Here is a 26,286-nt window from a genome sequence, read left to right as displayed (position 1 = left end):
TGAATTGCAACTATAAATAGGTTATGCTCACAGCAAACTACCTGGCAGACAGTTTTTAAATAAAACTCCACTCCCTGGCGAATCGCGTGAGCCATTAAACGTTGTCGGATCGATCGTTGCACTGACCGTTATTATAACGAACACTTTACGACCCACAATTCGGATCGCATTGCAACTGCTCTTTAAAAACGTTTAATGGTCACAATTTCCTTTTTTTACACCGCATTATTGTCGGTATTTGCCGAGAACTATTTTACTTTTACGGTCAACTTGGATCATATTTAAAAAAATTGCTTCATTTACAACCATAATAAATACTTCAATGTTGATGCTCGTGCATATACTTAAATTTACACTACAAACAAATAGTAACTATTACAAAAGTATGTATACTTCGAAAATTGTAACAATCAATAATATAATTTTATGAATAATGCCGCAACAAATGTCCTGTGAGGGCTTTGTTCGCTCGAAACCAAGAGAAGCAGCGTCGGCGGCGTCCGGCGTAGTGGCGGCGAGGCGTTACCGCTACTGCCACTGGTGCGGGAGATTGATAAATGCGCGGAAGCACTCGCCGCCTAATGAATGGGGTGTGGCACGCACGCCGCATGCCATTGCAGTATCTGCAATCCTTGCTAACTGCACTGCCATGCCATAACACATATATTTACAGCTTAAACGCCGTTCTATCGCGAACCGCAACATTCGCTCTAAGAATTCATAACGCGGGCTAATAATGTTTCTATATGATATATATTTTATTGTATAGCATGCTGAAAGTATTTCAGGAAAGGATCTGTGGTTCGTGGAACAGGAATTTCTTCTTGAACGCTTCTCTGGGGTTCAGGAAAGGAGCAGGGATCTGTTAAACAAAACAATTATTTTAATAGGAATATATGAAGATATATAGAAGGAAAAGGGAAATTATATGAAGATATATAGAAGGAAAAAGGGATTGCGCTCTTCAGTCGCGGGCGCAATCGCGCACTCAAACACGCGACAGTTTCACGCGGATATGTAGAGTGAGAGAGAGAGAAAATTAGGTTTTAAATGGTTGGAAATAAATAATAAAGTATGAGCAATCAGCGAGGAAACACTGCATCCCTTGATACCGCGGGCATTTAAACGGAAAGCAATTTAGCGCGGAGAACACTTGTACAGCGCCCCATTCCGTTCGACCGGACAACGGGGCGATTCATTTCCCTGATGGCCACCCATTACACCGGTCAAGATGGATGGATAACCAACCGGCAATTACACTATAAACACAATGACAATCGAATGTTTTCACTAATTGAAAAAGCCGCACGTAGATCGATTCATTTGAGAGCACTATATGAAATGAAAGTCACATGGCGACGGTGGCGTGCGGTGACGTGACCGTTGATGTATTAACTCCATTGACTTTACGAGCGGAGGTGACGTTTATTAATCTAGTGGGCCACTTCATGTATGCGTACGGTGAATAAATTAATCGAAATGTTTATGGCGGAGCGGAATTGTAACGAATCAACTTCAATTTTGATTAAGATCACTATCATGTGGCGTCACCAAAATAGCCTGCAACTTATCGAAAACTTCAAAGAAAATCGGGCTCACAAACAAAGATAAGCAACTCAAACGAGGAAAAGTTAAATGATAATGAAAGAATTAGCGAGCTCGCGTCACTTGGCAAAGAATCCTAATCATAATAACTCAAGATGATATCGCGGGTGGTAGCGATGAACAAAAGGCGCCGCCGCTACAATGGCGGCCGGCGGGCCGGGAGGCGCGCTAACAAATTACCAACCCGCAGATAACTAAGCAATATTAAATCATAGTAATTTGTGGTTGCAAGACGCAGCCCCTTTCCTAACGAGTTATCTTAGCTATATTATTATTCTTTACTTTCAGGAATTCGGCGATAATTCTCTTAAAAAAGGGGTTGCTACCAAAAAATAGGTTAACGTACATTCTCAACTGTGGTAAAATATTCCATTGAATTTGTTGTATTTTATCGCGGAGTATGTGTTCTTATAAAGACGTCGAAAACTAACACAACAGTTTCAGAGTTTCATTTCTGGTTAGAGCAAACTGATACAATTGTACGAAACAGCTGTGTAAATCATCTAAACTACAACATCCATACGGGGCCAGGCCACAGTCTGCAACTCAGCGTGAAACTGCAATTTCGCCGCTCATAAAACAAGGAACCAAGCACCGAGCGTGTTCTGTGCAATCGCATCTTTTCACTCGCTTTCTTGCGCGGCGCATTAGCAATTCTAACCATTGCTATAGTTGCTCGGAAATTGTAATATTAAGTCTTAATAAAGCCATTCGTAACGTTGAATATCCGGAACAGGCGTGAGCCGGAGCCGCCAAGCGCCGCGCGGAGACTCGCCTAAGGCGGTGCTGCTCGCTTGAATTTACGACAAAGCTTTATTCACCGAAACGTTAGAAGTACTAGCCTTTGCTGCAATTAGTAACTTACATGTATTCTCAACTCAAACTACTATTAATATGTGGTAAAAATCTTTTCTCAAAAAAACTCGGAAATGTTCGCATTACTTTCAAAAACCGAACACGAAAAGTTTGTCATTTATGGACCATGCGACTTCTACCCGGCCAAGGCCTGCAAAGTATGTATGAATATCTATTACTGTCCACTTCTCTAAACTTTTAAATAAAGTGAAATCAAATCTACTGATAATGACTATGTAAACAGGCAAAACTGATACAGCCAACTGCCAAGAGTTCGTAATTGCATCGTACTTTAATCGTATTTTTTTTAAAAGGCGATAAAAGAAACTAAAGTGCTTTGGTATTCTTTTCTGTAATTTTTTTTTGGCTCTTCTCTATGTTCGTCGCGAAAATAAGTTCTAGTGAGAAGAGCGATAACGAAAATGCCTACAACTACTATATGAAATAGGTATTACTTTTCATTTGAATTATTTTTTCTTTTTCTATTATAATCTTCTCTTTAGTCTTCTATTATTTCCTTACATTACTATCATCTCCATCACTATATAAGCCTCGGCAGGAACGAGGATTGCTTGACTTATATTAACACACTAACTCCTAGTCGTCCAGTCCCAGTCCAATCCCTTACTTCTATTTCGAATGAAAGTAATACAAAAAATCTAACTCAATAAATACCGCACGCCAACGAATGGAGGGGCTTTACAACTATTGTATTGTGGATCCGCAACAGTGAGTTTATTAATGAACCGATATCGAATAATATAACCGAAGCGCTTTCTATAAATTCACCGAATATCGCCCTGCGGACAATAGATAGCGGCTTTTCTCTGGCAGTAGGCTCTAGTGCCATATGCAATCTTTTTAACATATTTTAAGCGCGGAATACCGTGCCAAAATGTTTTAATTCGGCACTTACGTAACGGAGGCCTGAAAGTACCGCGCCTAGTGAAATTGTGCGAAAAATGAAACGCGCAGTCCGCATGGAGCATTAAATTAAGCTACCCTGCAGAATGCCTTTTAAGTGACATGGATTTAAAAAAAACTGCTACGGTGCTCTCCAGTTTATTGGAGTATGCGTTGTTGGCTTTAACCAACGAAAACACTGCGTAATGGACTGGGTGAGCTTGGAAAAATGGATGGAATATAAATATGAATCACGGGATCACACTCTGCTTATAATTAAAAGTGTTTAAATTGAATTAGGAACATAGCAAACCAGAGTTTATGTCACTGGTATAGCGTCTGAAAATTTAATAAGAGAGAACGGATGCGTGGTGCAATCCGTTATTAAAGTTTTTCTTTACCTTAGGTTCCAATTAACTATTCATATGTATCACTTAGCAGCTATAAGGTTACCTATGGTAGCGTTTCTTAATTCCAAACATATTCATTCTGTGCAAGGATTTCAGTTTTTTTAATTCCTTCATACCCTATTTTATATATTTTCTCGATATTAAAGTAAGGTAAAGATACCTTATATTAATATCGACATTTATTTTTTCAAATGATCCTAGCAGAGCCATCTACCGAAGGGTGATAGTAACGTGTAATACATTTCTTAACCAATTTCAAACGTTCAGTCACGTGCAGCGCCCTCTGGCAGTTATATGACACATTACAACGCCTTGTGACAGCGCCATCTAGCGCAATAATCGCTAATCACGTCGTTACGGAATCATAACTTCAACAAACCTCTATCCCACAGGACCATGTTATAGTCGTAACACAGTAAATCGTTAGATGGCGTTGACGTCTATCCGTGTTATATCGTGCACTTCTTGATTTGTAAGGTTTTACTTACGGATATAGTTTCGGCCGCCATCCTGTGGTGTCCGAAACTGGAAATAAATGTCTGAAATAAAAGAAAATTTCATTATAAACCAGGAAATGTAACACAAAATAAAACTACTGTTCTTAAAATTACAAATGAAATCAGATATTTTTGGTTCCTTCCGACCGAATCAGCTGTATAGTAGCAGGTATCTAACAAAATCACTTGAGAATCTTGTCAAATACATTCAATTAGCTTAAATAGAATTTAATATGTATTTTAATAGATTAACTGTCTAATAAGCTACTTCACTAGCGTTTACATTTTAAAAGGGCGTTGTTAATTAAACGCGTTACAATACATCACATTGTTCATCCATTAATTATAATGAGATGCTAAAGATGTAAAGACGCAACTTAAAGAACCCTTCTTACATTTCTCCCTTTTAGATATAATTGATACACAGATGACAAACGACACAATGAATGCGATATGCGAGGCAGATGGATTCAATACATAAACAGATTTCCCCCATTCGGTACTTCGTCGATAAGACAGCAACACATTACTGTCTGGGAGACGACAATAACCCATATCCTGTAAACCCACATAAATATGTACGATCGCCGAGTCATCGACCTAAGGCGCAATAAATTAGGCTAGACTGAAATCAGAGAAGTTCACTTTGACTAACATTAAGCCCCGTTTCTTAGATATAAAAGCTTGATTCTTTCACGTCACGTAGTGAATATTTTTATTGCTCTAACGAGGCGGTTATTACATTTTGTTTATGGGTGATAAAATTCTAATATTAAAGGCTATTTTCGACCTAGAATGTTTCGCGCACAGTAAAAACACTTCTAATGTTAATAAATCAGTACAAAATGTACCGTGATCAATCAATTGTAGAATATGTGGTCCAATTCCATGTCCAATTCTATTACGGTTACGTCGACATATTTATGTTTTGAGATTGTTTTTGCCATCTGTCACCCAATACTAATATAAAAAGGTCAAGACCTAGTGTCGGTAATATTTTGGATACAATTTCCATGTGTATTTTTTTTTTGTAGCAGTAGAGCCCTTGTATAAGAGTTTGTCCAGGAAAGTACTGCCACACTACCTATTTCTATCGTCAAGCAGTAATGTGAGCATCACTATGTTCCGATTTTGAAGACTAAAGGTGCTTGTGAAATTACAGGCACATGGGACTTGTCAACTTATTGTCTTAGGGTGACAGACGACGCTTCACCGCAATTATGACGACCTCCGTGGTCGAGTAGCTTGCACTTGCACCGGTTTTCATGGTGCCGCCCTCTGACTCTGATTTCGATTCTCTGCGGGGTCAATATAGAAAAACTAACTTTTCTATATTGTTTCGGGGCTGGGTGTTTGCAGTACCGTCGTTGTTTCCGATTTTAATAAAACAAATATTTAAGTTACTTACTTTGGGATCAGAGCAACGTATGTGATGTTATCTAATATTTAACTGTTATGGACAAACGTGTCGCCTGACACCAGACACACGACTTGGTGGTCCCGTTATTTATACGTTTTATTCGCAATGAGGTTGTATGTACCTAGAAAGTACCTCACAGGTTAATTTGTAAGGTGACCCCCACAGCATTGGCCTTGGATGCCCTAAGAATTAAATAATGTGCCACTTTCCCTTCTCTGCGTTAACAAAAGCCCGCCCCTGCCTACAGTAATGATACGAGGGAGGGAAGCGAGCCCCTTAAATTTATTTGCAGGTATATAAGTAATTATTATTGTCCTTAAGATGGACTAGAAACGAAAAGTAAAGTACAAACTGTCACTTCCAAATTTAAACCTTTTGTAAACGACGAAAGGTTTAATTACTTCTGAGAATAAAGTTTCTACCTTTTTCGAGATTTTACTGAAGAGCAACTCTCGAGGTTGGGCGGTCCACGTACACCGGGCTTATATTAAATATCGTAATATAGGTAAAAATATAGTCGTATATAAACTTTAAAATAAGGTTAATATTTATGTTCTATTATTGAATATTGTTTCTGGATACAAGATTCTTTATAACCGACTTGAAAAAAGGAGGAAGTTCTCAATTCGACTGTATATTTTTTATTACTCCGGCATTTGTAAATCGACTTTGATGATTCGTTTTGGTTGGCAAGAAGGTACCTCTGTATTGGTCCCATTAAATTTGAAGAAAATATTCCACTTCTAAGGGTGGCAAACTAGGGGATGAATCCGGTTTCGCGTACTTTCCGGTAACCGATTTCAATAAAACTTGGCAAACAAATGTAGTAATTCCACAAATTTAATAAAAAGGTTATTATAAGAATAACAGAAATAAAAATTCCTTGACAGGATTCAAATCTGTGTCTGTTTTGCTAATCTAGGGCAATCGCTCTACCAACTGGACTCGATCTTGTAGCTCAGTTGCTAGAGCGGTTGCACTGTCAGATCGAATCGTTTTTCTTTGTGTTCGATCTTTGTATTAAAAATTACAACAAACTAGTAATTTCACAGAAAGAAAAACAATTTCATGGTAGTAAAACATCATAATTCATTACAATCATTATTAAAAGGCTCTCTTCTTACGCTACCCCAATGCTCTCTTATCAGGACAATGGATTTGGCGCCCCTTAAAACGTGATGTCTTAAACAGTTGCTTATTTTGCTTACAGGTTTATCTGACTTTGACCGCCAGCCGTCTCACTATTTTACAGATCATTTGTAGAGTCATATGACTATGGACAAAACAAAACAATTCGAAATAACAGAAACGAGAGAGACGGAATTCGCGGAATTTTTATTATAGCTAGCAATTTCAGTCCAAATAAATTTGTTAAAAATCTTACTATAATCTAAGTTAACGTATGACATAACTATAAGAAGTAGTTAGTTCCGCGATGTTATTGACAAACGCAGTGTAGACAAAAATCTAATGAAATAAACCGAGAATTAGTAGAGAGATCAAAGCCCAGTACAAGTTACACATGACATGACATGATGGATGACAAAAATCAATGATAGTGACCCGTTTAGCTCTTGCCAGTTGTTTCGATTGATAAATGTGTACAAATGTTTATTTACAAAGAGCAACCCCTAGAGTTTCTTATTCATTCTTCTCAGTGGAAACTGCCCTAAGAATGCGTAGTAGACTTTAAACAATGTGACGATTGAAATAACGGTTAAGTCCCGGCGCCTACTGAAGGGATGGCTCGGCAGAGGTTCCTTCGGCATCCCTACATGCAAGCGCACACTAACAGCAATTATTCCGCAGTGCGCTTAAGCATCCGCAGTATCCCTAAGTACTACTCGGCGACCTTAAGGCTGCCTTTCCACCAGAGATGTGCGAGGTAGTGAGGCGGTGCGTGGATGTGTAGCGGCGCTGTGAAACGGTGTGATGTTTTCCACCAAAGCTGTGCTAGAATGCGTTACGAACTCTTTTCAGCTATGCGCGGGCGGGGTACGGTGTGGTGGGGTGATCGGTGACGATGTGTCGGTGTCAGTTAATGTCGTCGAGTATATAACCAGAAATAGAGACGAAATAAGGGCCATATAATCCTGGTAACACATTAGCGATACAGCTCTTATAAATATCAACACCCGTTTGCACTGAAATATAGACAGGCCAACTACTGACCTGTGTGTACGTCTCCGTATATTCCAAAAAATATTCTGTGTTTATTGTAATAAAGATAATAAATATCTCTAACAATGCCGTGCTGTGCTATTCGGTGGTGTGGGAAAAACAGCAAAACATCTAATTACAAAACAAACGGAATCACATTTCATCGGAAATTAAATATTAAATATGTAATTTTGTAATTTTCGTCCATTATAACAAAGCTCAAGTTAACTGGTCAATTTCAAGTGAAACAGTTGACGACACCCGTCAATTGTTTCGAATTCGGGCTAGCCAATCGGAGCGCAGTTGTCACAGTAATGATATGGCAGAATAGTTTTCAAACAAATTAAATGACATTTCGTCTCTATTTCTGGTTATATACTCGATGGTTAATGTCATACTTTCAGTAGCTCTAGTTTCCTACACCGTTTTGCACACATTCCTCGCCCGCAATGCCCTCGCACACATTCTTCGCATACATCGCTCGCACACATTTCTCGATATTTTGTATGTACAAATACCTAAGTATCCGGGGTATAGCTAACGCTTTTCCACCGGAGCTGTACTAAACGGGGCTAGGAAAATAAAGTAATCCTACTGGTAGATATTTTCCTCGCACACTGCTTCGCTACGTCGCACATCTCTGGTGGAAAGGCAGCCTAAGCATGCCGAAGCATCCTTAAGCATGCTCTGCCTCGACTCACCCCGCATACCCGTAAAATCGCACTAGGAGTCCCGAAGCCTGCCGAAGCATCCTCAAGCTCCAAGCTACAGCTACTTGTTCCTTGAACAGCAGCTACGATCATTATCATTGAAATTGCAACTATAGGTATATTAATATTCGTTACTTAAAAATCCCTTGCCGTCCCGTCCCGTTCCATCAGTGGGCGCCGAGTCTTAAGTTTGAGTTTGCAATAAGAGCGAAAAAGTCGTCCGCGCATTCGCTTCGCTCAGCCCGTCGACGTGAACACACATTTCCTGTTTCTCTCATATTACATGAACATAAAGGTTTTTCTGATCGACTAAATGCGATTCCGTGTCGCCAATTTGTGTGATTCCGTAATTTAGCATTATCGATACTGCGGTTAAGTCGGGTACAACGCGTTCATAATTGATCTTTACGATCCTTGCCCAGAGTGATACAACTATATAAAGATAGCTAAGTGCAAAGTCGGCCAGGGCAACGCTGATTCTGCAGAGCCAACAGACTTTGTCCTTAACATATACCTACCTACACACGTACAGGTTTTGTTTTTGATTTTAGTAAACCCCTTACAGGTAGCGAGCTGTTAAAACAGAAGAGATTAGAGACCTTGTTCAATCAACATGCAAATTAAAGAGCAACAGTAATGCCTACCACACTAGGAAAACTACGACATTATATGAAATAGATACATCGGAGTAGAAGTGTATATAATATACACAAGTATTAATTGACATTAGTATTAATTGACTAATACTTGTGCACGTCCAATGGTATTTCACTACTTACAGGAGGACTTTGGAATATTTTAAAAATAAAAAAGAATATTTTACGAACGTGTTCTACAATTAATTGTCATTGGCTAGAAGAAATATGGATATCGATTTATTTATCACCCAAAATATTTTAAAAAAAGTACATATTTCTCTATGCTATAAGTTTGTAACGCAAACGCATGTTGAGACTGCGTAATTAGAGTTAGCCGATCATGACATTGGCGATCGCCCGGGGTCGCTTGAAATATGCCTCATCGAAAATATGAGTGTAAGAAGGGCAATGTATCAGTCGTTGTCAATGCCGATTGAGGCAAAAATGTTCACAATGGCTATTTGACATGTAATCCCGGAATGCAGGTTTCTTTTGTGCCTTATGTTTTGTGTAGTTTTTGAATATACATCTGAGACATAGACTTCTTAAGGATTTCGCTATTGTTACACTTTAGAAACGAAACTATTTTTTCTTTGGTAAATTAAAAATATGGTTTATAAATTATAATAGCAGTAGAGCTCCGTGTGAAAGAGTTCGTCCTAGGATTTACTGCAACCTTACATATTTCTGCAGCTAAGCAGTAATGCGTGCATTATTTCATCACGGTTTTGAAGTGTAAGGGTGCTGGTGAAATTCTGTAATTTCACCATATGCGACTTGTCAACTTGTATCTCAGGGTGACGGGCTTAGTGGCAGCACCCTGAGATCGTTGCGATGTAAATGCTTTGAGAGGCACTTCAATTGCTATGCACAGGCGTGTCGCTTACCACCAAGCGCTGGACTTATTTATTCTGTTACTTGGTATCATCGAGAAAATAATAACAATAATTATAACTTTTGTAACTAGAGTTAAAAATATAGTTGTTTGCATTAAATATTAGACATAACTGGTTGATGGTTTTAGCATTTCAATTCGCACAGGGTTCGAAATGTTGTTTTGTTTGAAGAAACAAATATACGCGATTTACAAAATAGTTTCATTTCCTATATAATGACACAATTGTGTTTGCTGAGTGTTTGTTAATATTTAATATACTCTTAACTTACGGGCTATGATAAAATATCCATGGGGATTATACAGGAGTTCTACGTAGGTACCTCACAACCTCGTGACATAGTTGTTTCATGATTAATATGTATTCGCTTTCTTATTATATCGCGTGTCAAAAAGTAATTTGGATTGGATTCTGTTTTTAATTACACCTAACGTACGTAATTTTTTTTTCCTTTCCCGTAACTATTATAAATAAAGAAGAAAATTTCCGCATTGGAACTGTTAACGGAGTACGATTACGAAGACGGTCAAAAATATTATCGGCTAAGAGTAATATTTGATGTCGCAGAAGTGTCATACATATTATTTTGCCTACAGCCTGCACTATGAGGCACCGTCGACTTTTGGCATCAGTAATTTTTGTTAAGGGTCAGGAGAAATTAAAGTATTATAAGCAGTCATTGAATTAACATACAATACATTTTTTTATTTCTAAGACTTATTCTACACAAGGATATTAATAACAATAACAAATCAGTACAGAGTAATAAAAAAAACCGACCTCAAAAGTCATTCATCCCCTAGTTTGCTATCTTTAGAGGCGTAACATACGTACAAAAAAAAACACGAATTGAGAACCTCCACCTTTTATTGAAGTCGGTTAAAAAATTAAATAATAAAAATTAATTTATCATTCTTATCATGACAGGAGCCGAGTGTGCTTTTTTATCCAATTATAAGCACATATTCCATGTATAAACGAACTATATTCAACCATATCAGCTGTCATAGTAATTAGATGGAAAGTTAAAATTAATAAAATAATAATAATATGGTATGCGTGGTAGATAAATCCTTACTACAATGCTTATTACAATAAAAGATACAAATAAACAAAAACTACATTACCCTTCTATTCGTGTTAATCTATGACCGATAACTCTATTTAAGTATCTACTAGATCCGTATCTTTTATTGTAGTAATACTATTTATGTCATTATATTACATAATTAATGATAATAATGCTTACGAGTGATATGAAACCCGTTTTGATTTTCCTTTTAAATTGTGTTATGACTACGACACAATTTCATTGCACAACACGACATTTTCTATAGATTTTATAAACGACCAATAAACATGATATCTGTTTGGCATTTGGAGTACAACTAAATTACCCCCATGAGGGCATTTAGAGGTATCCACTATTAGAGCGCAGATAGGTATCGCATCTACCTGCTTTTGTGTAACATCATTGGTTTAAATGCTTTGTGCACCAGCCATATCCCTAGTGCAACACAATGGAGGCAATTCGCCATCATATTTTACGCGGAAGATTAAAACGTGCTCTTTGTTGTAGAGCGTTAACCTAGTTTGGGTAATATCGGGCTTAAAATTAGGAAGCTACTTGTTGAAAGCATAAAATTCAGGAGTGTGGTTAGTTTTAAATAAACTGCGAGTACTATCCCGTACGTTAAATGTATCAGTGAAAAGAGATGTATTTTGGACATACCACAACATAGTTTGATTATTCAAATCCTTATTATGAAACCAGTTTCAGATCCTTGGTAGAACTCCAAACTCCAAAATGTATAAACATTGTTAGCAGATACGATTGATCTACGACCTTAAAAGAAGGTCACATCTACAATCTTATATTTATACAACACATGGCAGATAAGATCGCAGGATCGTCAAGAATTGCATGGTTTGACCTGGTTCGCTGCGCTCCACATTATTCTTAAATACTATTAATAAGCGAAATGGTCAAAGAACAAGAAGAAATGTGTACGATTGAATATAAAATGCCACGGGCTCTACGCATGATTTTATAATGAAGACCATAAATACACTGGATAGCTCGATACAGCATGATGTCACAGGTAAGCCATTATATGCCTTGTTTAATTTAAGATTCTATTGTTAGGAGTCTTGTTAGTGCGTTTATAAAGGGATACTAAATTAATATCGTGATAACGTTGGATGTTGTGTTTCAGGATTACAAATATAACTGCGTAATACAGACGTAAATCTGTCAATTTATCAGCGTTACATAAAGCTTCTTATATTTAATTAAGATGATGAATTCAAAGATGATTAAGAATTTGGGATTTCAGCTAAGATTATGACAGGGAGAATCGTCCTTTTCAAATCAATCGTGAACATCCTCAAATGCAACGCAAACTGTTCTCTATCTCGAAAGAGTTATCACCACGTAAAAAAGCTGTTTCGCAGATTCACCTCGGTGATAAGAGGAAAAAAATGGTTTAGAAAATCCTCTTCATATTTTTTGGCGACGCTTTTGACAGCTAAGGCTTTATCTGGAATGCGTCTTGTAAAAACTGGGAAGATTTTTGGTGCTCCCAAAGAAATTGAAAGTTCATCTGTCCATTTCAGCCTGTACAAAAACTTATCGGGAAAGCGGAGTCGGTTTTCGTGCTATAATTTGTGGGGTCATTACTGCTACAACTAGTTTTCTTTTTTAAATCTCGATTTCTTGACGTAGTACACCGAACAGAATTACTGGACAAAATACTATTGAAGAAAAATTGTTCATATTTTTTAAGGTTCGCACTGACTATTACATATATTATATTATTATGTTTGCACTGTTAGGTGCAAACTCACTTTTTTTTAAATTAAAATATCAAGTGACGGGACGAACATGTCGTGCGCGTGAGGGTAAGCTACACGCCTGTCCATAACAGGTGCAGTGCCACTCAGAGTTTTAATCGCAAAGATCAGATTGGCACTCCACTGCGCCCGTCACCTTGAAACATAAATTGACAAGTCCCATGTGCCTGTAATTTCACCAAGACTGTCCCCTCTGCTTAACCAAACCAACGTCACCATATACACCATATTTCACTTAGCAAGTTCCGGTAGTGTTTTCAGCAATTGTTAAATAAGTAGATATTTTTTAGTTTTTGTTTTTTTTTTCTTTTATATTGGTAGATAATCAGACATAGTAACTAGGTATTTAATCTTAATATATTTCATTACGTGTTTACAATATAGGATGCGGTGTTTACCTGTACTTAACTGTTGCACTTAGCATTAAAGCAATATTGTATTTTCCTAGTTGTAGTTTTAGTATAAGCAGTTGTTGGTGAACCAATAAAAAACAGGTTTATCATATTTTATATCCTGACAGTTGTCGGACGAAACTTAATAAAGTTCCGTTTCATATCTAGGACAGATTCCCCGAAGAATTTCAAGATACAAGTCGGTCTTTATCACGAAGCTTGCGAAAACTTGTTACATTCTCATAACAACGAAACTTTATCTGCATCCAGGTTAACACGAAACGTTTAGCTTCGCGACGAATTGTTTAGTAATCTCGAGTATTCAGTTTTTTAATACTTCGCTGTAGGCTGTGTTTTAAGTGTTATTATTATGACCCAAAAAAATTGCCTAATTTTGTATTTACGTGAAATTATTACACCACGTCTTTGGGTAGATGACACCAGGCAGAGGTCGAGACTGGAAAGGGTATTAGGCCGTCAAGCCAAGAAGAAATTGGATGGAGCGTGGATCGTGACCGGATTGAAAGGGGCGCCAGACACGAAGAGAGGTCGTACGTCTTCAGGGTCGATAATGATAACGAAATATTAGAGGAATATTGGTATCTATTGGAGCTATAGACGTTTAAATTTATTTCATGTAAAGCTTAGAGCGGTGGCAGCTCAGCAGAAGAAAGTGTCTCAATTAAGAGGTTAACTGCTCGAATCGTAGTGGCAGCAAGTACCTAGCTATGATGTTAATTTCCAAGTTACGTACATTTGTGGATGATTAGTAGAGCAATAGCTCACGCCAGTCCCGGCTTTACATATAGTGCATGATGTGTGACGCACACTGGTGCAGTCTTAAGCACAGGCCATTCCGCGAGCTAGTTAGCTAGTATTAGTTAGTAAGCTAGTTAGCTTAGCTCACGTAGCTGCATGCAACCACCCCTATGCGACTTAGCTCGGTTAACTTAGTTCGCGGTGTGAAAAATTGTACGAAAACATGCTGCTGTTATGTGAACTAAAGCCAGAATATTGATTGCACCCAGGAGCTACATGAGCTAGCGCCAGCGCTACCTCGCGCTAACGGTGAAAAAAACATCGGCATGAAACCTGGTTGTCGAACATTGTTCACAACCTTTTGAAAACGTGTGAAGTTCCCAACCCGCATTGGGCCAACATTGCTACGGCCTAAACCCTCTTCCAAGAAGAAACAGGCACGGCTGGAGCGTATAATATATGGATGATGATGATGTAAAGCCAAAACTAAATATCTATACAAATGGAACATCTACCCAAAAACCTAAAAGGAGATTGGTTTACATCCGACTGCAATTCATTTTATCGGACATGAATTATAGAATATAGAAGAAAGTATTCTTCGAAGAATTAATATCGTTTATCATTATTGGACATCGTTGAATCAAATTCAAACTCAAATAACCTTTAATTTTAAAGGTTTACACAAGGTGTAAGGTTTTAAATTACACTTGAAATCGTCACATTGATTGACTCATTCGTATGACGGGTTACCCTGAGAAGAATGAGTTAGAAACTCCAGAGGTTGCTCTTTGTAAATAAACATTTGTACACAATTATCATTCACAATATATATTTGAAATATATCCAATCGATCGCAATAAAACTTTCGCGAGTTGTTGTGCCAATGCCCGCAAAAGATTGTAACTATTAGAAGATTAAAATATCAGGTGGGCCAGTTGTTTCAACAAATATGTCTGATACAACCGAAAAAGCGGTATTTTTTCAGATGCATATAAAAAAACAGTGTTGTTTTTCTTTCTTTGGCTTTTAAATGCAGTTCAGATTCAGCTGGTATGAAAAAAATGGTGCTATTCTAATAGCGAAATACGATCCCGAACACATAAATCGAGCCAAAAAAAAATTCAAATTTTCAACAAGGGAATAGAGAAACAACGTTTAGTTACCAATTTCAAAATTGCAAATTTTTTCATCTTTCAAACATTGAAGATGCAAGGTGGCTCGAATTACGTGTCCGAGGGTGTATTTTAAAAACAATAAACAAGGTCTCCGCGCTTTACTTCGCCAGTGCTACTCAAAATGTTGTTAGTAAAACCAACAATTTGGGTAAAATTACAGGCACGAGGGACTTGTCAAGTTATGTCTCAGGGTTATGGACGTAGAAGCAGCGGCCCTCAGATCTTTGCGATAAGCTCTAAGTGGCACTGCAACTGTTATGGACAGGCGTGGCGCATACCACCAGGTGCACGATTTGTTCGTTCAGTCACGTTATTGACATCATAAAAAAAGATCTACGTTCCTACTTCCTATTAAGGTTCCTGTTGGCACTAAATGATAAATGCAAGCTTACCTAGATGAGATACTCATTAGTCATAGCTTGGTACTTCTTTTAAATTTTCAAAGTGTGGCTGGCATTGACAAAGCGAATAAATGACAACACTCTATCTTGATCGGAATAAAAGGGTACATCATATTTTGAATACGAAACAGATGGGGTACATAACGTAATGTCTTTCCTCGTAGAGAAATGTCGAAAAAAAAACCCACATTTTACGGATCCGAAGAGTATGTTTGCATCAGTGTATTACTTTATATCATTTAATTCCGATATGAGAATTAATGTAATATTAGTATAAAATATATTTAACTATAATTGCTTTTCTGCTTCTTATCATTAAAATTAAAATATATTTATTCGTCAACATAGCTTACGGTAGATACATAAAATACATGGGTGCTAAAAAAATTTGAGTGACCCATAAACGACTACAAAGAACGTAGTATACGTGAGGCGCACTATAAGTTTCCGGAATGAATGAGAAAAAAATACTATAAATGGTCAGAAATTAATTTATTGTTTGGTGCCAAGGTCGGGACTGTATGCAGCCGAGCGAAGCTCTGCTGAGCTGTTCAATGACACTTAAAGTCGTAGAAAATCATACTACGAAAATTTTCACGAGTTAAATCCATGGTGATGTAGACAACCAATTTCTAAAATGACGCCACAATGCAAAAACAAGTGACAGTTAGATGAAACAAACTGTATTCTACAGCCAAAGAGTTCCATTTTCAAAAGTTGTAATTACTTTTTAAATATTGTTTATGTAAGTGGCCAGTTCCGGACACTTATAGTGCGCCCTATGTAATACAAATTATAAAGCTCTTAGCTATTATTATGTCTGACATTAGTATTGGAGTTATATTCATTACGTCATCAGTGTACAAAAAAAATATTTTTAATTTTTAAACCATTTTTACTAACAACAATAATAAAACCAGCCGTAATCATGATAATGTGACTAACCACCATACCAATTTTACCTAGCCTAAAATTAGGCAATTCCCTGTACTATGGATAACAACAAAATTAACTCCGAGGGACCAGAACTACAACGGCTGAGGTCGTCAAATGATTTAATGGTTAATGAACGAGTATTATAATGCGTAGTTTTTTTATGATACCAAGAGACAGGACGAACAAGTCGCGCGCCTGGTGGTAAGTGACACTACCATAACGGTTGCAGTGCCGCTCAAAGCTTTAAATCGCAAGGATCTGAGGGGCACTGCCACTGCGCCCGTCACCCCAATTTCAGCACCCTTACCCTTGAAACCGGAACGCAATTAATGCTCACATTACTGCTTGGCGGCAGAAATAGGTGAGGTATAATATATCTACAACGAAAGGTTCAACAATCCATTTAATTCGAAGGGTCTTTCACGACACCAAATCAGGGCCTAACAGTGTAAATTAAACGCCAGTTTGAATTTCAGAATTACATATTAAATCCTATAAATGTTTTAAACCCATGACTTGGTTTCAGTTCAGATTTGATTCCAGAAATGTATTGTGATTTCACATTTGAACCTTGTTAAACGGTTAGGGGGCTATCCGTAATAACAACTTCGGTGAACCGGTAGTCGGGGTTGTGGGCGCTAGACTATGATCTAGCTGGATCCCGCATTACTGTGTTCCGGTTTTGAAGGGTAAGGGTGCTGGTGAAATTACAGGCAAGTGGGACTTGTCAACTTATGTAGGCGCAGTGGCAGTGCCCCTCAAACCTTTGCAATTTAAAGCTCTGAGTGGCACTGCATTGTTATGGACAGGCGTGTTCCTTACCATCAGGCGCACGGCTTGTTCGTCCAGTTACATGATATTATAAAAAAAGGTGGCCAAGAGTTAATGTAAATGTTCTAGCTCTTTTAGTATTGCTGAGTTGGAGACCAGGAAATTGGTATTTAAGTAATTTAAAGAAGGACAGAGCTGTCGCCATTTTTGGCAGACGGGTACACCTTAAGACAATGTTGTAAATCTGAATTTATACTTTTATAACTAATTTCATTTTACCGATGACAAAAAAGAAAGTACACTTATTCAAGCCATGAACACTTAAACACTTTTAAATTTCCACAACTTTAAACCTTGTTTTTGAAAGTTAAAACAAACCCTTATCTCGTTATAGTGATTAATTAATTGACGGCAGGGTATTAACATTAAAAATTCATTCTAAGTTTCATTAATAACGTTGAGTGCTTAGATTTCATGCAAAATTAATTTATGTTTATTTTCCCTAGTTATTATTATAATAGTATTATATGCAATATAATAAAATAAAAAGTACTTTTTATTGTTTCTCGATATTTCGAGAGGAGAATAACATATTTTATTTTTTGGTATCTAACAGCCTTACAGTGGTAACAAACCTATGACTAATGACAATTGTATAATTTGCAAGTTTTTATGTTAAGGCATGAAATGTTGTAAATCAATTACTCACTGTAAAAATAATAAAGAAAAATTCAATATCCCTAAACAAGAATGTTCAAGCCATACAATACCCAATAATTATGAAAACTAAATATAAACCATTGGAATACTTACATCATTTTATAAAATATTTAATAAACATTATAATTGATTGAAGGTTATGCCGTTTGTAATTAACTCTGTATAAATTTATGATAACCATATTTAATCACAAAGAAAATGTCACTCAATATGCCTACAACATTACTTTATTTGAAATATGCAGTAATATTTTGTAATACATAATACTAACGTGTTAAACCGAAACATCGCAACTGCTAAAACAGCATTTTGAGGAAAAATGCAAAAATTATTTTATAATTTTATGTACAATTGTTGAGGTACGTTTATATTTTTATCCATCATAGCGCATAGTATGTAACGCACACAAAACAGTTAGTAAGCGCCCTACACTTGTCTAATTATGTTTTATGTCTTATAATTTTTATATTGTATTATATTATTTTATATTATACCATTTTAATTATGTTCTGCTTTGTAATGATTATTATTTTATTTGTTAATTTGAATTTTTTATTTGATTATTTTTATTTGATATGCGCAAACCCGGATTCATCCCCTAGTTCGCCACTATACGAAACTTGACACAGGAGATAATAAAAATCGGTTCTCACTACTCAAAGTATATTGAGAGGGAAAAACGCCTTGAATTGGAGAATAGCAAAATCAACCATTAAAATAATTGCTCCTTATAATAAAATTTAGGAGCTATTTATAAAAATGAATCTTCATGCGTGAACAGCCACGCTTAAAGGTGGATGATTTTCTTCAAAATTAAATGGGAACACTATGGAGGTATCCTCTTTCCAACAAAAAAGAATCACCAAAATCGGTTCACAAATGGCGGAGGATAACTCCGTTATCGCGTAACATACATACAAAAAAAAACATAAAGTCGAATTGAGAACCTCCTCCTTTTTTGAAGTCAGTTAAAAATAAATAAATAATTGTATTTATCGTATCGATGATACATATAATTCTTTCCATTGTGGTGAAGAGTACCCTTACAAAAGTCCGTTTTGTACATACGCAAAACTTGCTTAGCTCGCCATTTTTGCTTAGTCAAAGTAAAAATACGTTAAATAAAGATCAGCATTAGGAATTTGAATAATGAAGCAGAAATGAGCTGAATGAGACATAATGTGACGCATGTCATTACAGATGAAGCTACATCCGAATGTTGATTCAGAAGTGGTTACAGAAACGTGAGACGCCTTATAGCAAGATTGGTAGACAACGTCAAGGTCGCGGGTCGTAGATGGGTGACACTAGCGCAAGATCGTGGTGGACAGCACAAACTAAAGGAGGCGTCTACCGAGCAGTGAATTATGTCGTAATGAAATAGTACGTACAGGGAAGTGTTACCTCATTCCTATTTCTGCCGCCAGGCAGTAATGTGAGCTATGAGAGTTAGCGAATTTCTTGTAATTTCAGATAAGACTTGTCAACTCATGTCTCACGGTGATGGACACATAGGAAGTGCAATCCTAGCGATTTAAGGGTAATTATTGCAGCACGCGTGCAGCACGTGTGCAGTATGCGAGCAGCGAGCACGCAGCGCACTTGCAGCGCATTCGCGACGCATTCGCCAAATCTGTATGCATCCTAAAGCTCTGTAGGCTCGGGAAGCGTATCGCTTACCACAAGACCCACAAGTTATTCCTACCGTTACCTCATACAGTAAAAAACAAAAGTTCTACTATACTAATATAATTACAGTTATGTAAAGTTATTTATAATATAAAGACGTGGTAGCCTAATGGTTTGACCTACCGCCTCTCGAGCAGAGGCGGTAGGTCATTCGAATCCGAGCTCGCATCGCTGACTTTCTCTGAATTTATGAGATAAATTTAATTTGACATTTACGATGAAGTTTTCATTGAAGGAAAACATCGTGATTGAACCTGCACGCCAAGAAGATTGGGGACTACGACGGGGAATACGTGTGGTCCCCAACCTAAATTGGGCCAGCGTGGTGGACTACGGCCTAGACTATAGGTTCCCAAACTTCTTGCCTAACCTCTTCTAGAGAGAGAGAAAATAAAAAAATTTCAACGCCCACCACCACAAAACATAATTGAAACAACGTATTTTTTATATAACTAAACGCAAAAAATCACAAGGAATAAAAATAATATACGCAGTATAGTTTATATTACATAATTCATGTTTTTTTTTTCAAATGCTGTAGCTAACAACCCCTGGACAGCATGAACGCCCCCCAATTGCTACCGAGGCCCTTACCTAAAACAGCGCCCACTGGCGCGGTAGGGACCACTTTAAGAAACTATGGCCTAGATCCTCGCCTACGAGGAGACCCGTGCCCAACGTGCCCTATGCCCAACAAGACGTATAAATAATTGATGCCAATGTATATGTTATTTATTCATTATATCAGTACCTAGAGTCAGCGTACAAAAGCAAGAAAAACAATTCATATATTTAAATACCAATAATCCTTACGGCCCTCCTCTTGTTAAGTTCCTAACATGCCTACCTATTTTAGCTACCCATAGTACAGGGGATCCTAGTTTGGGAGCTAAGCACTATTTTGTACCTGTTTTGTTTTTGCAATAAAGATTTATTTATTATTATTATTATTATTTATTTTCTCCTCCCTCCACTCGCACGAGTCTTATTATACGCAGTATACTCGACTGTTCTTGGCAGAAACCCTGGGCCCCAATCGTGCTAATCATTATAAAACCAGTTGTCATTGTCATTCCATTGATAATCCACTGCGATTATATTGCATTTATGTTAATATTTGACAGTTTGAGTCTCAATAGAGTGTCAGAGATGACATTCATTCATTCAACCACTAACGGATCGATGTCGCCTCACTTAAACTACAACGGAAATTATAATCATATCTTAAAGAAGAATAGCGACATCTCGTGTATTTTGTGACCCAGTATTTTTGACGACCTACCAATACTTGTTATCAATTAACAAAGCATCAGAACAGCTAATTGAGTACAGTCTGTAGACGCTGTGGTTATAAACTTGATGCTACAGGTTATGTTTATAACATTGTCCTGTATTTCGCTTCAGATGTTTGTTCGTAGAAGCAGAAAACATCAAGTTTTCAGTTTGTTCCTAAAAATAATAAAGAACTTACTTAGCAAAGTCCATGAACGGCACTTCGTTGATTTTGGGTCGGCTTTCGCAATCCTTCTTTTATCTAGTTTGGTTGGTAATTTAGTCTTCAAATGAAATATATGCATATAATGTTAAGTAGTACACTACTCCATGGATCCGCCATTGAAAAGCAGAATACCAAAAAGTTGCAATGACAATACAATAATATGTTACGCGATAACTCCGCCATTTGTGAACCAATTTTGATGATTCTTTTTTGTTGGAAAGAAGATACCTCAGATGTGGTCCCATTCAAATTTCAAGAAAATATTCCACCTCTAAGCGTGGCAAACTAGGGGATGTATGACTTTTGAGGTCGGTTTTTTTAACCGGAAGTTAGGTTATAACACTCTACCGATACACAACTAAGATGATAAAAAATTTGTTAATTTGACTTGGGGCCCTGGACTTTTTCGTATTTATGACGACATCCTTAATTTTGGTTAAGACATCAATTTTAACCTCGCAATTGCAAACAAACAGGAATGTAAGTAAGGCAAGCAGGAAAACTCAATTAAATATTAATGATATCGATGACCTACTATCAGGGATATAACCTACAAATATTGTAAGCTACAAGCGCACTATATAGATAGGTACTTTATCAACCAATTTTCATCCGACTGATGGGCGCGGATCACCTCTAGCGATGGTTTAGGTCAAGGAAGAGAGTTGTCAACTGCATAGTACGTTTTCGAAAACGGCTATAACTTTTCACTGAAACACTAGTTTCATCATTACATTTTCATTCTGTTTTTTTATTTTTTAATATCAAGTGAGGGCGAACAAGTCGTGTGCATGATGGTAAGCTACACGCCTGTCCATAACACTTGCAGAGCTTTAAATCGCAAAGATCTGAGATCACTGCCACTGCGCCCGTCACCCTGAGACATAAGTCGACAAGACCCATGTGCCTGTAATTTGTGAAGTGAACTTTTTAAGTACAGTATTAATTTATTAATATCTACGTCTTAAGCTATAGCATATCGTCAATTAAATTCATGAACCTCGTAACTACCATAATGCGAGCTTTAGAGAAGTCACAAAAAATAGAATTACTAAAAATAATTATAAGACAATCTATGATTACAACTTTATGTTATTAAATAAAAAGGGGTCTAGAAATTATATTTTAAGCTTTAATTGCGTGATTGAAAAAGGAGGTATTCAAATTCGGCCGACAATAACATGGTGGTCGTATAAGAGGTAGAAATTTTCGAAATAATGTTGCCCTCCTTATCATAACTAACGTAATTGGCATTTTTAGATCATTGAGTTATTAACATATTTGGATTCAGCAAAACTGGATCTTCAACCTCCTATAAGCGGTTTTTTGATATCTTATTTATTTTCAGTTTTATCGTTAGAGCAAAATCAGTAAAAATGACATTTTTCAAAGAAAAAACCTTTATCCAATATCTTGAAAGTTGCAAAAATGCAAAAGCGTTAGTTATGACAAGGAGGGCAGAATGATAACACTGATTTCAGTAGAAGTAGAACTCCTAGTGAAAGAGTTCGTCCGGGAAGTACTGCCACCTTACCTATTTCTGTCGCAAAGCAGTAACGTGAGCACTACTGCGTTCCGGTTTTGTAAGATGCTGATGAAATTACAGGTACACGAGACTTGTCAACTCAGGGTGACGGGCGCAATGGCAGTGCCCCTCCGATCTTTGCGTTTTAAAGCTCTGACTGGCACTGCAACTGTTATGGACAGGCGTGTCGCTTACTACCAAGCCCACGACTTGTGCGTCCTGTCAGTTGGTGTTATAAAAAAATGCACTAGATAACTGAAAGTTTTCTGAAAAGATAATACTTAAAAGTAAAGTTTTATTTATTATGTATTTATTATGCAAAGCTCTTTATTTGTGTCATTTTCTTACGACAAATTACGAATTAGCTGTAATTTCATCAATTCTTCTATGAAAAGTAAAATTTATTCTTCTTCTTAAACATAATGGTATAAAATGTTCAATAAACAAGAGATCTTTATTCAGAACTAATGATGCCCCTCTATCTTGGATAATAAATTATTGCCTAGCAACATTGTAAAGTGCAGTGCACTAGGTTTACAGTGTTATAAAATATGATAAGATTACGAAGTAAACAACTGCTTAGATGGTTAATTAATTGGATATTTTAAAGGAGACTTAGAGAGATTGAGTATAGTGATACATGATTTATTTCCTGTTGTTAATCACCTTGATACTTTATTATATTCTTTATTGTACAAAGAAAAGACACATGAAACACACGTTACAATGGACATATACAAAGGTGAGCTTATCTCTATAAGAGATCTCTTCCAGCCAACCCTAGCCGTGGTGCAAAAATGAAGTCTGCGGGACTAATTAATGTACAACAAAATTTAAATTTAAATGTGAATAAAATATAAATGATAATAATATACATACGATATGATATAATGATAATAATATACATACTTTGTTGGAAGGTAGTTTTTACTAGTGACAGGATCATGTTTGTCTACAATCTGGAAATTGAAATGTGGATACGGATGGTATGTTTGATTACCAGGTACCTATTTTGTTTAATCACTAACAATCTTCTGTAGGTGAAGCAAATTTTGTAAACTATATTATTTTAGTATTATTTAATGTGGTTTAAATGTCACTATAGATCCTATTTCTTTAGATGAGAGTAAAAAAAATTGCTTGACTTTTTAATTTTATATGTATTTTAATCATGTAAACTCACCTTAGTTTGTAGTAATTTTCTTTGATGACTTTGGCAACACAAATAAAACAAGTTACATTTAGATTGACTGCTGATGTGCACCAAATAAAATTACTTTTTTTGAGGGTTTGTATACAATAAATTGATGGTAAGTTAAACATGGTCTCTTTCTGATAACACCCATTATAAGAATAACATAAACAAGTTTGTTTTCACAACTGGACTGCTTCTGGATGGATCCATAAAAATTGGGTAATATAGATCTCCGTCTCTCTCTATTCTATGTAAACGCACTACATAATATTTGTATCAACATTACATGGCTAGCGAAATTTAGTTATTAACATATCTGAAATCAGAGAAACGAGATTTATAACCCCCTAGAAGCGGTTTTTTTTTATATATTATTTAGTCTCAACTTTATTGTTAAGTAAAATCAGCAATTTTGCAAACCAGTATAATGGTGAAAATCAAATAATCTTCATTTCATAGGCAAGCAAATTACGCTTGCAATCGTCATACTGCTTAAACTCTACTGCTCATTTATATGGCAGATTCCCCTGAGAAAAAAGAGCAAGACACTCTATGGGTTGCTCTTCGTAAGTATACATTTGAATACATTTATTATTACAATATTTAATTTAAACATCTTAGATTGAGACTACCTGTAAGAGCTAAGCGGGTCACTACCACATATTTTTGTCATCCAAGAATGCAGAAGCTGTCTGTATAAATGACATTCTCAAAGAAAAAAAAACTATGTGCCAATATCATGAAAGTTACTTAAATGCAAATGTGTTAGTTATGAGGAGGAGGCCAGTACAGCTTGTTATTACCATGTTCTAAGCTTAAGTTACTATGTAATGATGTTGCTTTGTTGTAGATCAGTTAAAAGGTACTTTAAGCCATAAATGAATACTTCTAAAGATTTTTCTAGTGGATATTTTCATTCTCTGTAATCAAAATTTTGATAACAAACATTAACTTTAGTACTGAACACTTGTTTTCCATATTTTATTGTAGTAAAGATACTTTTGGCTTTTTGTTTTTCATATAAAATGTGTACAGTGTTTCAATGTAACATTAATGTACGATGTTACGAAACTGAAGTGTGGGAATATTATTTCAGACTTGCCAGGATACTACAATAACAAACATCATAACTTTAGCTCATCTTAAGATTTTATAATTGTTTAGATACTGGTTCTCTTAATATGCAATACAAATAATTTTGTTTAAAGCATTGTTTTCTTTGTATTAAATTTTTATTTGACTTTTATTGTTTACTTTTAATTCTTTATTAAATTATTTCACCTAACAACAAACTTTAAACAACAAGGGAGTCATGGCAGATGAATTGAAAAAATTCTCTCAACTGTACAATTTCAATGTGCAAAACACAAGCTTTCAAATTCAAGACAAGTTTAAAACTTAACCTGCGAAATATAGACAATAATATTAACTAAAATAATAATTAGAAAAATAGTAAAACACCAGAATTTACAAATTTAAAAACCACCTTCATTCCAATATTCTATTTTTGAAATAGGAATCAAAGTGAATGTTGGAGCAGGAATTTCTTAAAGCACATATGGCATATGAATCATGTCTCAGTTGCCTGAGACCTTGCACATGTGTCCGGTTTATAAACACTTGAGATTCTTTGTAAATATTAATAAGTTGTTTATTTGCACCAACTTTTATTACGTTTTTGTAGATTGTGAAAACAATTTTTTTTATGTTAAAACCTCGTAGTTAGTGGTTTGGGAAGTGGTCAACGTCTAAAAAGCTGTATTTAAGCGCCTAAACGGACGATATTTTTATATTTCTATGTCATCAAGAAGCGTTTAAATTATTTTGAAAATACAATAACTTCGTTCGTAAAAAATTAGTCGAAGTCTATCCACAGCAGTTAAACTGAAACAAATTTAACACTATAAATTGAGTCTTTAACTAAATATTTGATGTAAGAGACCCATATTTTTATCTTATCCATATTTACTAATACGTTCCGAAATCCCGACTATTAATAGTAAAAAGCTATCATCTGGTGATAACCACCTGACATTTCACTCAAACCTAACACTGAATTTATAAACTTTTATCACTAACTAGAATAATATAAAGTCTTTACCAAAATTCTAGGGTTTCTACAATCCCTAGTACCTGACAAAACCTTAAAATAATGGAGAGAAATGCATAAAATACATACCCTTATAAATACACTGATGATACGAAAGTGTGCACAAGTCCAAGGGCAAAATCCATTGTCACAGGAAAACTACACAATCCACAGTTTCACTAGCAT

At 36.2% G+C, this 26,286-nt stretch overlaps 1 long non-coding RNA gene across 1 annotated transcript; it reads right to left on the bottom strand.

The window, feature by feature from the left end:
• Positions 1–363: 363 nt before the first annotated feature.
• LOC113234093 lies at positions 364–26,286 on the bottom strand. Its single transcript, XR_003310770.1, has 3 exons — positions 26,191–26,286; positions 4,262–4,312; positions 364–862 (listed from the first exon to the last, which is right to left on the bottom strand). It is a non-coding gene; the product is annotated as an uncharacterized LOC113234093 (long non-coding RNA).

Source organism: Hyposmocoma kahamanoa, unplaced genomic scaffold (assembly GCF_003589595.1).
Source record: "Hyposmocoma kahamanoa isolate Upper Pololo Valley unplaced genomic scaffold, ASM358959v1 81, whole genome shotgun sequence".
In the NCBI taxonomy this organism is placed as follows: Eukaryota; Metazoa; Arthropoda; class Insecta; order Lepidoptera; family Cosmopterigidae; genus Hyposmocoma; species Hyposmocoma kahamanoa.
Note: the sequence above shows the minus strand (reverse complement) of the source record. Positions and strands in the feature narration are given on the sequence as shown.